This window comes from Empidonax traillii, unplaced genomic scaffold (genome assembly GCF_003031625.1).
Source record: "Empidonax traillii isolate 1590-97213 ecotype Southwest subspecies unplaced genomic scaffold, ASM303162v1 scaffold13:size3042203, whole genome shotgun sequence".
Lineage (NCBI taxonomy): Eukaryota > Metazoa > Chordata > Aves > Passeriformes > Tyrannidae > Empidonax > Empidonax traillii.
The window spans coordinates 2,650,717-2,665,428 of NW_020955206.1; the positions used below are offsets into that span (position 1 = coordinate 2,650,717).

At 40.2% G+C, this 14,712-nt stretch overlaps 1 protein-coding gene across 2 annotated transcripts in view; it reads right to left on the minus strand.

The window, feature by feature from the left end:
- The window catches only part of CDH13 (cadherin 13), a 423,595-nt gene that overhangs the window by 250,757 nt on the left and 158,126 nt on the right, over positions 1 to 14,712 (minus strand). The window lies entirely within an intron of this gene.

The following is a 14,712-nucleotide window of genomic DNA, read 5'->3' on the forward strand; positions in this document are numbered from 1 at the left end:
TGATAAAGTCATGTGTCTGTTTAATTGATGTGGCAGCTGCAGTCCTGGTGCTGTGTCTGAGGGGATGCACAAAGCACACTGCTTCCTACCTCCCACCAGCTCCCAGCTTGTGCCACTAAAGCTTCTAAGTCCTGCTCCCCAACTATTCTTTAATTATTCTTTATTATATTAGAATGTATTCTTCAAAAGCTCTGTTGCCATGTATTCCTTGTTATCCCTAAGTTCCTTCATCGTCTTCATCCCCCCAACAAAACAACCCCTCATCTCGTACAACCATAGAATGGTTTGGGTTGGAAGGGACCTTAAACTCACCCAGTTCCACCCTCTGCCACGGGCAGGGACACCTTCCACTAGCCCAGGTTGCTCCTGGCCTTGGACACTTCCAGGGATGGGGCAGCCACAGCTTCTCTGAGCAACCTGTGCCAGGGCCTCCCCACTGTCACAGGAAAGAGTTTCTTCCTAATATCCATTCCAAATCTACTTTCTTTCAATTTAAAGCCATTATTTCTTGTCCTATCACTCCATGCCTTTGTACATTCTAATTCCAAACACTGATTATTTACCTTGCAATTCTTTTCTAAACTCTGCACAATCCTTCTGTTCTTCCTGTCACCTCCTGCATTCCCAAATAACAACTCACTTTCTCTTGCTCCAGGTCTCAGTGTAATTCATCAAGTCCCATTTTGATTTTGGAAATATTCGTTCCTTAACATTCATTTTGAATTTGTTTCCCCTTATCACTGGTGATACAAAATGAAGCCATCTCAGATTTGCATTTCTTTCTTTTTTTAATAACTCTTTTAAGGCATGGAAAGCAATAGCAATCCCTCATAATGCCATATTTTAACCCCTGACTTTCTCACTGGGAGCTGACATGACATGCACGACATAACTACAGCAAATAGATTTGTAAATTCCATAGATCACTCTGGAGTTGTGAAATCCCACCATAACCCTTCCAGGGCCCTGTCCCCATCTCCCCTGCTGTTTTCCCAATGCACAGCCACCCAAGCTGACCCAAGGAATGCATAAATTCTGTCAAATGGTAACAGTGGTCTTTTTAAAATTCAGTGTGCATGTTGGAAGCAGCAATTCCTGAAGTGGGACAGCAGGCACAGAAGCCCAGTTAAGCTCCCAGCAGATCCAGAATTTCCAAACCTTCCACATCATTATTTCTCACTTCAAATAAAAGCAGGTCTTTATTTAAAATGAGAATCCATGACATGTTGGACAGATACACACATTAAACATTATCTCTTCCTTCTCTCACCATCTATCACTAGTCCTGACTGTCCAGAAAAACATCTTATTTTCCCATGCTCTGAAATCCCCAGGAGGGAACGGGGAATTCAGCTTTTTGGCCTGAGATTTCACAAAACACACCCAAAAAATCACAATGCAGACACTGACTGTATGTCCTACAACCCTCCCTTCTACATTTTGGCAGCGTGTCCATCAGCTGGGCACATCCAGTTGAATCCTGCTTTTTGCACAGCACTAATTACATACAGGAGACCCACTTAGAGGCAAATTGCCAGTTACCTCACGCTGGAAAACAAAACAAGGCCCCTTTTATTAATAGTCTGAGAAGTCTGTTTCTGGTTGCTGTAATCAAGGACAGTTTAACTGAGAGGAACTTTCAATACCTTCCATTAGAACTTGCACACTCTTAAATGCAGTGTAGTGCTGTAATCACACCCCTGCACCACTTCCCTCCTCCTTTCCATTAGAGCAGGGCTGTACTGACCCCCCCAGCAAAAAGAATGTTCCCTAAGACTGCCAAGCAGGAATGCAGGAGGTTTAGAGCTCAGATCTGCACAAGAACCCAGCTGGGATATATCCTACCAGACCTGACTGTGCATGCAGGGTGCTCTGCAGAGCTGCATTGCCCGTGCTTGCCTGCACAGGAGCTGCCAGCCTGACAAATGAAGCACCAGTCTGTGATGAAGACAAAATGCCCACTTAGACCCAGGCTCCAGCAAAGCTCCTCAGTCCCCAAGCTGGGTTTGGAATGGGGTGGAAAGCGCGGCAATGGCAGTGCATTAATCCACTTCAGCGCTCGGCCCAGCTCCTCGGAACGAATTAATTAACTGGCATTAACTGAGTCCAAAAAGCTGAAATTGCAGTGTATTAATCCACTTCACAATTTGGGCTGTAGTTTTACTCTTCAGTACAAACAAATTAACAGCCAGTAAGTGGCTGACAGCAGCAGCTCAGCTCTGTCCTGTGCTACAATAAGGAGACAGTGCTGGAGGTTCTTGTGGGCAGCTTCTCGTCACCACCCGCTGGTGTTTGTACTCAACTTAGGCTGCATTTTTCAGGGATGAAAATACAAGATCTAAGCATGCCCTGTGTTATTTATTTGTTTCCACCCAGTGACTCAATTAAATACACAGGACAATGCCTCTTAGTTCTAAACCTTCCGTTAGTCTGGACAGTCTCAGACCCACGTGGTACTGCTGAGGAAGGGAGTGCACAGGGGAAGTTCTAACCCAAAAATTCACCTGCAATAAACCAACTTTTTTAAAAGTATTGCTGCCAAGACATGTAAAAAAACCCCAGTCATTAATTCAAATTTGACTTCTACAGATCCTGTAAAATACACCGGTTAGAAACAGCAACATTAGCGTGGTTTTGCTGTATCTATTGGGGGTGGGAAATCAAAGCTCAGCTTTTTTGTTTTTTTCTCAGAACATTTCCAAAAGAAAAGTGAAACATGTAAGATGGGACCCAGACATAGGCTTGGAGATCTTGGTGGATTCTCACATTTCTCCTTAATCAAATGCTGGCAATTAAGTCTACTTCAGGAAATTCAAAGATTGTACCTGTCAGGAATCAGAGGCAAATTAATTGCTGTACTGGAACAGATCAATGATTCATGAGCTGTAACATCAAGCTGCTAACAATATTAATTGCCACATACTTCAGGGAAAAGAGCCTAAAATGGCAGGAGTATGGTTTACAATGGTTTGAAGTTGTTTTTTCAGCTGAAACTCAAGTCGAGCACAGCTTTACGATACATGAAATGTGACACTGATAGTTCTCTGCTGTACAACATTAAAATTCATATGTTTGGATCTGAGCACTTTGCCCCAACAACCTGCAGCCATAGGAGCATGGAAATATTTATATTCCTTACTTCACACCTGTTGACCTTCAGCTGAGCATCTCTGGGGGATGAGAACAGTCCCCACCCACACAAGCACCAAGTGAATAGGTTTTGTTAAAGTTTGCTGGCCAAGAGAAGACAGATCCAAACTTACTCCCCTGCATTTGTTGGCAACCCCATTGCTACTTGTTTTTGTAGCATTGGCCATTTGCTACCTACTCTGGGTTTCTGAACAGTGGGAAGCAGCATCCAAGATTATTAAAAAGAAATAATAGTCTCAGAACTGTCAGGGCAGGGTGGGAACACTCCATATCTCCCTGTTGACTCCAGTGGAGTGACTGAGCAGGGACAGACAGCCCAGCAGCCAAAGCATCCACAGGGGACAGAGGAGACACAGGTTCAGTATTGTGCTAATAATTGCTTCCAGAGACCTTCAGTGAATCGTGTTATTTTAACACTTACACTTCACAGGCCTCTTGATTTCTAATCCAGTGTGTTCCTGAGAAAGAAGTGATACATTCAAATGCATTCCAAAAAAAAAAAAAACTGGGCTCTGAGCAAAACAGAATATTATCCACCTTTTATTTCCACTTTACCTTTTTGTTCGTATTTCGTATCTGTTCAGTTCTGTCAGAAAAGCTCTATTTTTATCTATACACATTTTTCTTGCTCCCAAAGTAACTGAAGTCATTAAAGCTGGACCTGTGATGTCTGCTGCCTTTCCTGACATATTGGAATTTAAACAAGACAATTCTAGAATCAAAAACCCGAGTTCTCACAGCTTGAGCTAAATCAGCAAAATGTCTCTGCTCCTCATAATTATCCATCATGCAGCCAGCCCCAGAAGAATCTCGACTGGACTGTATTTAAATGGCTTTATGAATTTGTAAGATGAATACTTTGGCACATGCCAAGTACAAATGTTCTGCCTCAAAATGGGACCAAAGACCCATTGTGTCTGTCAGATCATGCACAGCATGTTGCTACAATAAAGTAGCAGAATTTCCAAGGAATGTAAGAAAATTAATTCTACTCTGTGCTATTCAAGTTCCTTCACACCATTCCCTGAGGTATCTGAAGGGAGCTCTGCTCCAAAACCAACCCTTCAGCTCAGCACTCAAGGCTCCAGTCGCTCTTGCCTGACCATTAAGCGTGGAGTAAAGTGCAGTTTCTTAGCTCAAAATAGCTTTATTTTGTTTAACTTCTCTAATGCGAGTTAATAAATTGCAGCATTCATAATTTGATACGTTTTTGGTCCTGTCTCAGTTTACAAACTGTCCATTAACAGACCCTGAAATCTGTGAACAAATACATTATCTACCATTATACGCAAGTTTCTCAGATGAGTAATTTTTGATCTTCAGATTGCTCAGGCAGTTGCTTGGAAACATTTGTCTGTATTAGTTACACAAGTCATGTGGTATTATTTGTCTTTCCAGATTGGAGGGCTCCTGTGAATAAGCAACAGAGCATGAAATGCAAATTTCATGATATAAAATTTAGACCTTGCTTTTGGCAAGGATTTGATTTATTACATTTACAGCACAAGATGAAAACAAAAAGGTTATCTCTGTGATCTGAATGACTTGACAGGGGAAGCAATGCCTGTGTCAATTGGAGAAGCAGTGGCATAAATTACAAAACCAAAAGAAATTTTAAAAAGATGAAATGAGGTGTGGAATAGCCATGCTATGGATTGAAATGATTCCATTGACTGAAATTATTCCATGCAATAGAACCTCTTCTGTTGATTTATATTGTCCAAAGAATAACATTTTTCTAGATTTAAACATAGGTAGGTCAGAAAAAATCATGGGGACCAAATTAAATTATTATTTTTCTTTTTTTTAGGGTTTACTGAGCAAGTAAAGAAAGAAAAGCAAGTATTTTTGTTCATATTGATAGTAACAGCCTGGTGTCATTCAATAAGGCTGGTATTTTACTGTAGATTATGTACAAACACAGTAGAATCATTTTTTCTGCTGATGATTTTATCGGTATGAAAGACTTGGAAACTCTAACATTTTTTTCTTCTTTTTACTTTGCAAAAGAACCACTTGCATTTGCCGAAGTGTCTCCACCCTGATAGCGATGTTTCTTCCTCTCTATTGGATGCAACAACTTATAAAATCAGAATCATTGGTTTGAAACTAATTATAGGATTTTACAGGCAGGGACTGGTTCTTTCAGTTGAAGAGAACCAAATATGGTAAAGCAATGGTACTGAGCACACTCAGACTGAGATCCAGGCCACTTCTGCAAACTCCAAAGCCTACACTCAAACTGTAGCCAAAGTCCTGAAGACTGAACCAAACAAACCCTGGAGGGGGAAGTACTGCTGAAACAATGAAGAGAAAGTTAGAAAACAATGGGTTTGGGTCTTTTTTTTCCCCCCAGTTAATATTTAGACTCAGGCTGAAAGGACAGTAAAACCATCAGCAATGAAGAGAATACATCTGAGTTTTTCCTGCTTTCTAATTCTACAAGGGAATATCAAAGTATCGGGTCTGATTTTCAGCAAGGCTTGTGATAGCTCACAGAAATACACCCCCTTTCACTGCTGAGGAAAGCCTGTGACTAACTCTCCTGGTGCTCCCTTTCGGGACAGCATCTTTGCTAGGAACAAATGCCAGTGGGTCCCAAAGGGCAGCTGCAGCCTGACATCAGAGCAAAATATTTGTGCCACCCCTGATTTAAAACAGGCTTAGTTTTGAGTGGACTATGACTAAGCCACGATTAAGATCAAATCCTTCTGCTCGCAGAGACAGCACTGAGTGAGGGTGAATTATGTGCATGCAGTCCTTGGTTACTGTTTAATGCTCTGTCTCATAAATCCCAGCCAAGGCACTCCATGAAACCAGCCAGGAGTTGTGTCACACTCTGGGCACTTCCCTCACAGCACAGCCAAATGCCAAGGGGTTAGTAATAAACTATTCAAACACTAAATATGAACTCGATTAGAAAACAGTGTTATAAATCTTTATTTTAGCAAAAACAAACTCTTCAACAACCCCAAATCTCTCCACTGCACGTTTTCTCTGTTTGTATAAAAATGCACACATTTCCTAAATACTAAAAATTACTTCTTTTTCTATCTTTTCTAACACACATCTCAGCCAGACCAGGCTCATCCATTTCCAAGAGTACATTGCTCCCTTCATAACTGCACACAGAAACTTGCTGTAGGGAATATCAGCTTATAAATCGCCCCCCTTTGCCTGTGCTTTAAATAAGGCAGGAAAAAAAAATAAAAGAAAAAATAAATAAAAGAACCAACATCCAGGGCTAAGATTAAAAGCTGGATTCATATTAAAGAATGGTGCCTTTTTACCATTGAAAGTGAAGCTGTAGATTATTTTGTGCTGATAAAGTACTACAGTGGGCAAAGAACTTTCTCATAATGAACACTGCTGTAAAACAATTTATCTACAAGAAAGGAAACAAGTTTGCATAATCCATTTATGGTTGATTCAGCTTTAGAGGAATTTGCTGTATAAATATATCTCACCCTGGGGAATTGTTTTGCCAAAATAACTAATGAAAGTGTTTGAACAACTTAACACCGATAATTAATAGGATTTTTCAGTATCACAATGGAAATGACATCTTCCCATGTACGTTTACCATCTCACCAGCGAAGAGACAAACACTTGGCAGACTCCAAGAGCCAAACACATCAGAAAGCAGAAAATTAATGACTTAACTTAACACTTGCAAAAATGCTAAGCTGGTGACGTGTTTTAATTGATCCTCAAAAGGTGTTTATAAGCACTTTCTTAAAAAACATTGCATAGCTCAATGATTATCAATTTTTAAAACAAATCTTAATTTGTAGCTCCTCAATCGTTCAACTGACATGAGTAATATTCTGCCATCGTGCTGAAAGCTTTGGCTAAACATAATCAAGTCCCATTGTGTTGTTTCACACTCTGCTGGCAATCACAAGTTATGTTTTAGGTTTAGGTGTCGATATTTAATCCTCAGGAAGGATCCCAGTCCCATCAATAACGCCTTGCCATCTGCACTTCTGGGGAGACTTAAAACTTGCAGTGACTCTCACCTGCTTTTGTGGGCACAGAATTATTTCTGTTATGCTTTGTGGCAATGTTGGCTGCCAAAAAAAAAGGTTGTCCTAAAATCCCCGTGTGACAAAAATCAATTTTCAGATGCAAATGAGGGTGCCATAGGTGACATTTTTCATACCCAATAAATTGCCTGTCTGTGGCTTTGAACTAATGGACACATAAACAAGAGAGATTGGTGCCAAGGTATTGCATTATAATCTTAGTGAAGTTTTATGAGACTCCTGCTACAAGCTGCAAAGAGAAAATAAAGCAGAGGGAGGGGGAATAAACAATTTGAAGAAACCTGGAAGAATAAATATTCTTTTACACTCTTTTTTTAATTTTTTTTTTCTTGAGCTCTGATTTCCCATCTAGCTGCTTCAGCTCCCTCTCTTTTATTTTTAATTTTAGGGCCCTTCTGTCTGCCACAACTTTGACCTCATTTTTATCCTCCACATCTCCACTTCTCTGGCCTTTACCTCTCTTCCCAGTTCCTCTCCTAGAAAATTCATAAACCCAAGTTTCCTTCCTGTTATTCATTTTTAATTCTGACAGCACCGTTCCCACCTATTTCCACCTCCTCGCGGTGACATTTAAAGTTCTTTAAGGAAATACAAGAAACACACTGAAACTATCACTACCCTTAAAGACAATAAAGACTCGAAGTTGAACTCTCTGCTCGCGTCTGACACGGCCACACTTCAAAACCATGAGGAGATCAGCAGTTCCACAAAACAAATAGCAGGGTTTTCACAGGCTTGTCTGAAGCTTATCCTGAATAATCACAAACTTCTTGAGCCTGCACATTTTGGAATCCTGGGAGGTACTTACCCTCGCAATACAAACAGAAACAAGATAAAACCAATACTTTTATGCCATGTTGATAGTGTTGTTTCCAGCTGTAGCGGAAATGAAAGATATGATTCCATAATAGCTTTCCAAGCCTCTTCAAAAGATTTAAGTAAAATTCAAATCTTAAGCTTTTGAAACTTTAATCTTGAAATAACGAACAATCTTTTGGTTATTTCACATTTTTCTCCTGTTGGGAAAACATGAGCGATACCAAAATGACACAGAACTGAATCCTTCATCAGACTTATCCCCATGCATATCCAGCTGCAAGACCTGAATAATAATTTTGGGAAAAGATTTTAAAAAATACCCATTTCAACCCCTCATCCTGGCATCCTTAATGAATCACATTCTTGCTTCTGGTTCTCCTGAGTTGTGTTGTGAGTTCTGTTTGTCTGGGGGTAGGAGGGAGAAAAAGGGACTTTATTTGCTGCACCCTCCTGAAAAATCAGAGCCCTCTGAAGTCAAGGAATCACTGCTTCTTTCCTTTGCCCATCAACATCATGTTCAGAGCTCAGGGAGTGTTTGGACGATGCTCTCAGGCACCTGGTGGGATTTCTGGGGTATCGGACTTCGATCCTTGTGGGTCCCTTCCGCCTCAGAACATTCTGTGATTCTGTGACCATCAGCAGGACAGGGAGGCAGGGCAGGCACCTCATACTGTGCAGGCACAGCTTTGAGAACAGAGTTTTGAACTTGTGTTTATGCCACTTGTCTGCTTGGCCAAACTCCTCAGGGGCAACAGTTTGTTGCCATTGCCAGAGCAACGCCTGGCAGGGCCTGCCTGTGGAATCCTGGGCAGCAAGCCACAGCCATCCCCACCCTGTCCTGAACACTGGAACTGGGGTGGAAAGTATGAAACATCCCGTTCCCTGCCTTTTAAGGTCACCACAGAAATGTGCTCCTCCAGCTCCCTAATCTACAAGGCTCCTCTCTCTGCCATCTGGGCTCGTTACCCGTGCAGAACATCCAGAGAGCAAGGGGTTTCATTCCAAAAGTCCACAAGGGACTTTAGTGGCTGAATTCCCCAATCAGGTTAACTGTCTGCATCGCTGCTGGTAGAGCAGAGAGGGTCTAGCAGGAAATTCCCAGAAAATTCCCTGCCAGTAAATCTACACCACAGATGAGCACCACAGTCTGTTCATCCTTTCCCACCACCCAAGGTACTTCAGGGCTGCTCATAATTGGGCTCCATTTTACCCTGTTTTACAGTTCTTCCTCTCTGGAAGCAGCTTCAAGTTATATGGATGAAAAGATCTACCCATAAGGATACCCACCAGACCCCAGGATTTTAAGATTTTTTTTTTTCTGACACTGAACCGTATTTGACCAGCTCATAACTCCCAGCAGCAGGAGACATCAGCCAAAAGATTAATTGGATGAGATTCAACAATTTCTCTGTGTAAAACGGCACCAAACAGAAACTGGAATAACTTCCTAAATACCAGCTATATTCACTGAGAGTATATCAGAGGCAAAAGATTTACAAAGAAGTTCAGTGGAAAAAGTGTGAGAGAGAGCTGGTTCTACATTTCTGATCTCCCCTAGCCTGTCCAAAGGTGTTAATTTATACAAGAAGTTAATTTAAAGATAGAAGGTATAATGCAGCATGGTTTTATGGATCTTCACTACGTGTAGAACCTCAGGGCTCAGCGTACTCTCATTTGAGGTAATTGTATTCCACGTGTAAATATTAAAAACTTAAATAAACCGGCAGAAATTGATTTGGACTTGCTTAAAGCTTCCTATAAATAGCCTTCTATTGTGTCACTTTTCCAGATGTCTGCTCTGTTGACAGTTACTATAAAACAGAGCATTCCAGTTTCCCTGTAGTGAACATGAAACAGTCACCTAAGGAAAACCTTTCATAATTAGAACAAGGCAGGTACTAAACCTATCCTGTGGCTTATCTCTGTATTTGTAGCTGGAGTTCATTAACTTGTCAGCACTGATTCCTTTTGAATAGGAAAGTGAAATGAAAAAATGACGCACAAATCAATATCAACTGGAAAAGCCTTGTTCTCATTTAGGGCAGTGTCAGATATGAAATACTGGGAATCAAAACGAAAATTTCTGCTGGAAAAACATGCTTAGTAAAGCCATTTTTTAAATAAGAGAATTATTACAGTGAATTAAGCAAGTTGTCATCCCATGAAAAAAGTTACATGTTACAAGTTAAATCTCCTAAACCCTGGGTTTTTTGTTTGTTTGTTCTCAGGTATTTTAAAAAATTAGGCTTACTAAATGGAGGAAGCATTTCAGAATACATAATTCATGCTCATTAGTTGGCACAAAATCTCATGTATGTCTAGAGAGAGACAGACATCTGCTAAAGAACTTCCACACATCTCAGCATTAACATCACAAGTCCACTGATATTTTGGAAAAAATTCATTTCACATGTGTAAATCACACTATTATCAGAAGAGATTATAAATTAGTCTGCCTGGACTAGATAATAATTATAATAATGGGGTGCCAAAGGCCAGAGGAAATTTGTTGGAGCTGAGCACGAGGTAAAGGCAAAGATGTGCTGGGATATCCCAATATCTGCTGAATTCTCATTACTCTCTAGAGAGGAACAAAGCCAGGCAGCTCTGCCTGGAAACCTCAGGCCATGCCAAGCCTTCCAAGAAGCCACTGCATGGAGTTAACATGGAGTTACTTTCAAAATCCCCAGGTCTCTGCCAGCAAAAGGTAAGAGGTCCCTGTTACCCTGTATCTGAATATCTCACCTTTAATGTACTTGTTGTGTATCTCCACTTTATACACAGAAATTGGAGGCAGAGAGGTACCAAAGTGAAGATTGCCAGAACTGGCACTTTTTCTTTTGTCCAAATTTTGCTCTTTTCTTGGAGCTCTTTGGGCAGATGCTGAATTTGCTGCATGTGTGAACAAGCTCTAAAGGCACAGTCTCTCTCAGTGCCCCTATAATACTCCAGCAAAGGAAGGAGAAATCATGCAAATGCAGAATGGTTCTGCTCCCTCCACTCCCCTAAACTGACACTCTCACACTGGAAACCAGAGTCTTATCTTCCTGTTGTCTAAAGTCAAGATTAATTCATGCTATTTTCTCATTTTACAGTTGTAAAGACTGAGTCTTAATCAAGTCACTTATCTAATTCAGAATCGTTCAGAAGCACATTTTCCATTAATGAAATGGTCCTAAGTGCAGCCTAATGCTCTGAGTGCCAACAAAAAGAAAAGACACAATAATTACCAGCACTGACAAGGAACTCAGAAAGCCATTAAACAAAACCAATCATTTCTCCCCCTCTCAACTCTCTAACTATCCCATGTTTTCATACTTCTAGAAGTTACAGTAATTATTTGCCTCAAGTAAACCAGCCAGTTTTCTGTTTGGTAGACAAAAATTAAAGGAACTCTTTCCCTTTTATACTTCTAATATATTTCCCATCTTTTTCCTCTAATTGAATTAAATATGACATGTTAAAGAAGGAAACGTTTCCATTTGGGATACAGATGATTGAACTTCTCTGGCAGATGTTAAATTTAATAAACATCATAGGACTGAGCAGAATCTGCTTTACGTTATTTACGAATTTCAGATATAATTTTAAAGCAATTACAGTCAGTACACAAAATCTGGGATTAAAAGCCACCAAATAAATGTGAAACTTCTGAGATCCTCTGAAGAGCTGCTTGATCAAAAGAGCATTAATTTTGCAGGGATTCAGCTGAAGGCAGAAGTGACATTAAAAATAACTGAAGAGATTTTTTTTCCCCCCCCTGTTTCACAGACACAAAATACAACTGGCAGACTGTGACTGCCCACCAACATTATGCACAATTAATATTACATATATCAACCTGATGCTAATAGTATCCAATAGAAAGGACTATTCCATATGATAGTCCCACTAATGCATTCAGTTTTCCTGGCAATTAAACAACATGGGAGCACTAAAAATTAACATCAAGGTCACCCTCAAATAAATTTTGATTTGGACACTCCTCACAGCAGATTTATGAGTAGATTCAAAGCTCATTAAAGTCGGTGGAACGGCTCCTGTTGCCTTAATGGGGATTGCATTTGGTGCTCTGCTTTCTGTGTTCTCCTGTGACAGATTAATTACACGGTTTTGTGGATAATCTTGCCTAAAATCACCCTTGTAACTTAAAGCTCTGGGTCTTACCTCACACAGAGATGGAGCTCTGGCAGCAACAAGTTTGAGATTTACAGATGGGAGATTCCCTGCCTTTGACCTTTAATCATTAAACTGAAGTTTTAACATCCCCTCCCCTTTCCTGAATTCCTGATCTGAGGGTCAATATGAAGCGTAAGAGACTTTTCTGACTGGAATGACCATCAGCTTCAAAAAGGTGGTTGTTGGGAGAGAGGAGAGGAGAGAAAACCATGTAAGGACAACACAAAACAGCAGCACAGAGAACATAAAGTTGTCTGCAGATAAAGCCAGAAAGTTCTTTAAGCTGCCCCGCTCAGCAACATGGGGGATAAGGACACAGAGCCTGAACTATCCACAGAAGAGCTGACAGTTTTTTCCTTGACCTGCTACTGATACAATTCACACCCACTGAAAACCCAAAGAGGGACAAACAAATAAAAATTCCCCAATATCAAGTTGCAGCCGTTATTGAAGCAGAGTGGATGGAACAACCAACTGTATCAATTTTAAGGTTATATTTTTAATTAAGTTGCAGGAACATGATTCCGTTGAAAAATGGAATCACATATTGTTCCTCCTTTTTATTAAAAAAAAACCCCTCATACCTATTGCCTATGTCTTTATTATGTTTCTCGAAACAAAACTACAGTGTAAGCATTGAGCAGAACAGGTGTTGAAGTCTCTCTTGTAAGATATTTCACATAATAAGTAATTAAAGTTTACAGACGTAGCTGGAAATGAAATACACGTGAACAGTTGCAATGAACTCCCAGTATGGAGGTTCAGGTTTTGATGTAATCAATGACAGTAAATGAATGAGTCCAGGACTGTTGACTGAGGCAGCACCAAAACAAATAAACAAATCTCCAACTCCTAAATCGAGAATTCAGTCTGGTTTTATTTCTAGCAGGCTATTCTGCTGCAAGGGGCTGGCAGGATTAACGTCTGCCAAAGCAAACACGGAATATTAGTGTAATAATCACCTTAATCTACAGCAGGAGTTTCTAGTTTGCAGCAAGAACAGCAATAAGAACAGATCTAGACTGAATATTCTTGTTGCCAGAGGCTGTCAGGCTGGAGCACATTCACTGGGTAACCTGGTCCCACCAGGGATTGTGTCACCAACACAGCCTTTCAGCAGTCATTAGTCTCTTATCAAACAGAAGAGGCTGAATTTTTATTTCATCTCCAGGGAAAAGAAAAAAGTCACAGATATGAGAATATTCTCTTGTGCAGAGAGAAAACTGCAATGCCCAGGATTTGCCAGCCAATCAGGAATTTTGGATTTAGCGGATTTTTTGTTAGTGAGTTCAACAATATCCAAACCGATAGGACTCAGGAGAGCACTCCAATGTCCTGTTTCCCAGGGGGGCTGTGCTGCTTCACCACCACCCTGCTGTGCTTCAAGGGAACCCTCTGCACTCTGACACTGCAAACACTAACAGATTTCTTACTAGCATTTCTTTTTTGGGTTGGTCAAAGAGTCAGGTGATAGTAATGCACACTGATATCAGTGCATGTGCAAAATCATCTCCTAGCACAGCCTGGTACTTCTTGGGATCACACCCTTGAGACCCCCATACAGAGAATTTCTAAGTCAGTATCTGAGAATGAAAGTTTGGTACAGTCTTCCAGATTTAAAAATAAATAAATAAATAAATAAATAAATAAAAATTGTAGTATCACCTGTCTTCCAGGATAAATCTTTATAAAGAGGATAAATCTTTCTAAAGCAAAACAGTGCTCAGTACCCCATGATTATTTAGTATGTTAACATACAGCATCAAATGGGGTCCTCTAGAAGAATTCAAAAAAGATAAATTGGATGTGATGTCCCTTATCAGTAAAGTCCTTAAAGCACCACAAAATCCTGTAATTTGTAAGTTTATACTCATGGGAGATATGAGTAACCTGAAGACAAAGTTCACACGCCAGTTCAAACCAACCTGCTGCCCCTCCACTCCCTTCCTGTGCAATCACTACCCCAGGAGCCTTCTCAGTAAGAAGGAGAAATTGTATAAACTAACTAGTAAAACTAATTTTTTTCTAAGATGGATCAACTGCTTAATGCAAAGGTTATTTGGTTTTATTTGGTGTGATGTAAGTTGGGAGCTGGATGATTAATAACTCCTAGCTGACTGTAAGCATTAGTGGAGTTGCTTATTATGGAGATACCAAATTATACTAAGCTTTAATTTTGTCATTCTTCAACTTGCCAAGTTATTCCAGATACTTGGAAAAAAAAAGAAAAAAAAAAAAAAAGCCTGCAAAATAAGATGCAAGGGAATAATGGTAAAAGCACAAATTGTAATGATCAACAAATAAGGAATTTTAGGTCCAAAAGGAGCCATCTGTCCTTGCAACGGCAGAATCAATTCTTGGGGGAGGACAAATGTAGATTTTTATCCTGTGATGCTCCATTAAATGCTTAAGATGTGTGCTCAGATAGGTGTTACTGTAATAACCATAATAAATGTTCCTTCAGGTTTGTGAAAGTCAGCATGGAACTATTGGGGCAATCATTAGGGATTATTATTGA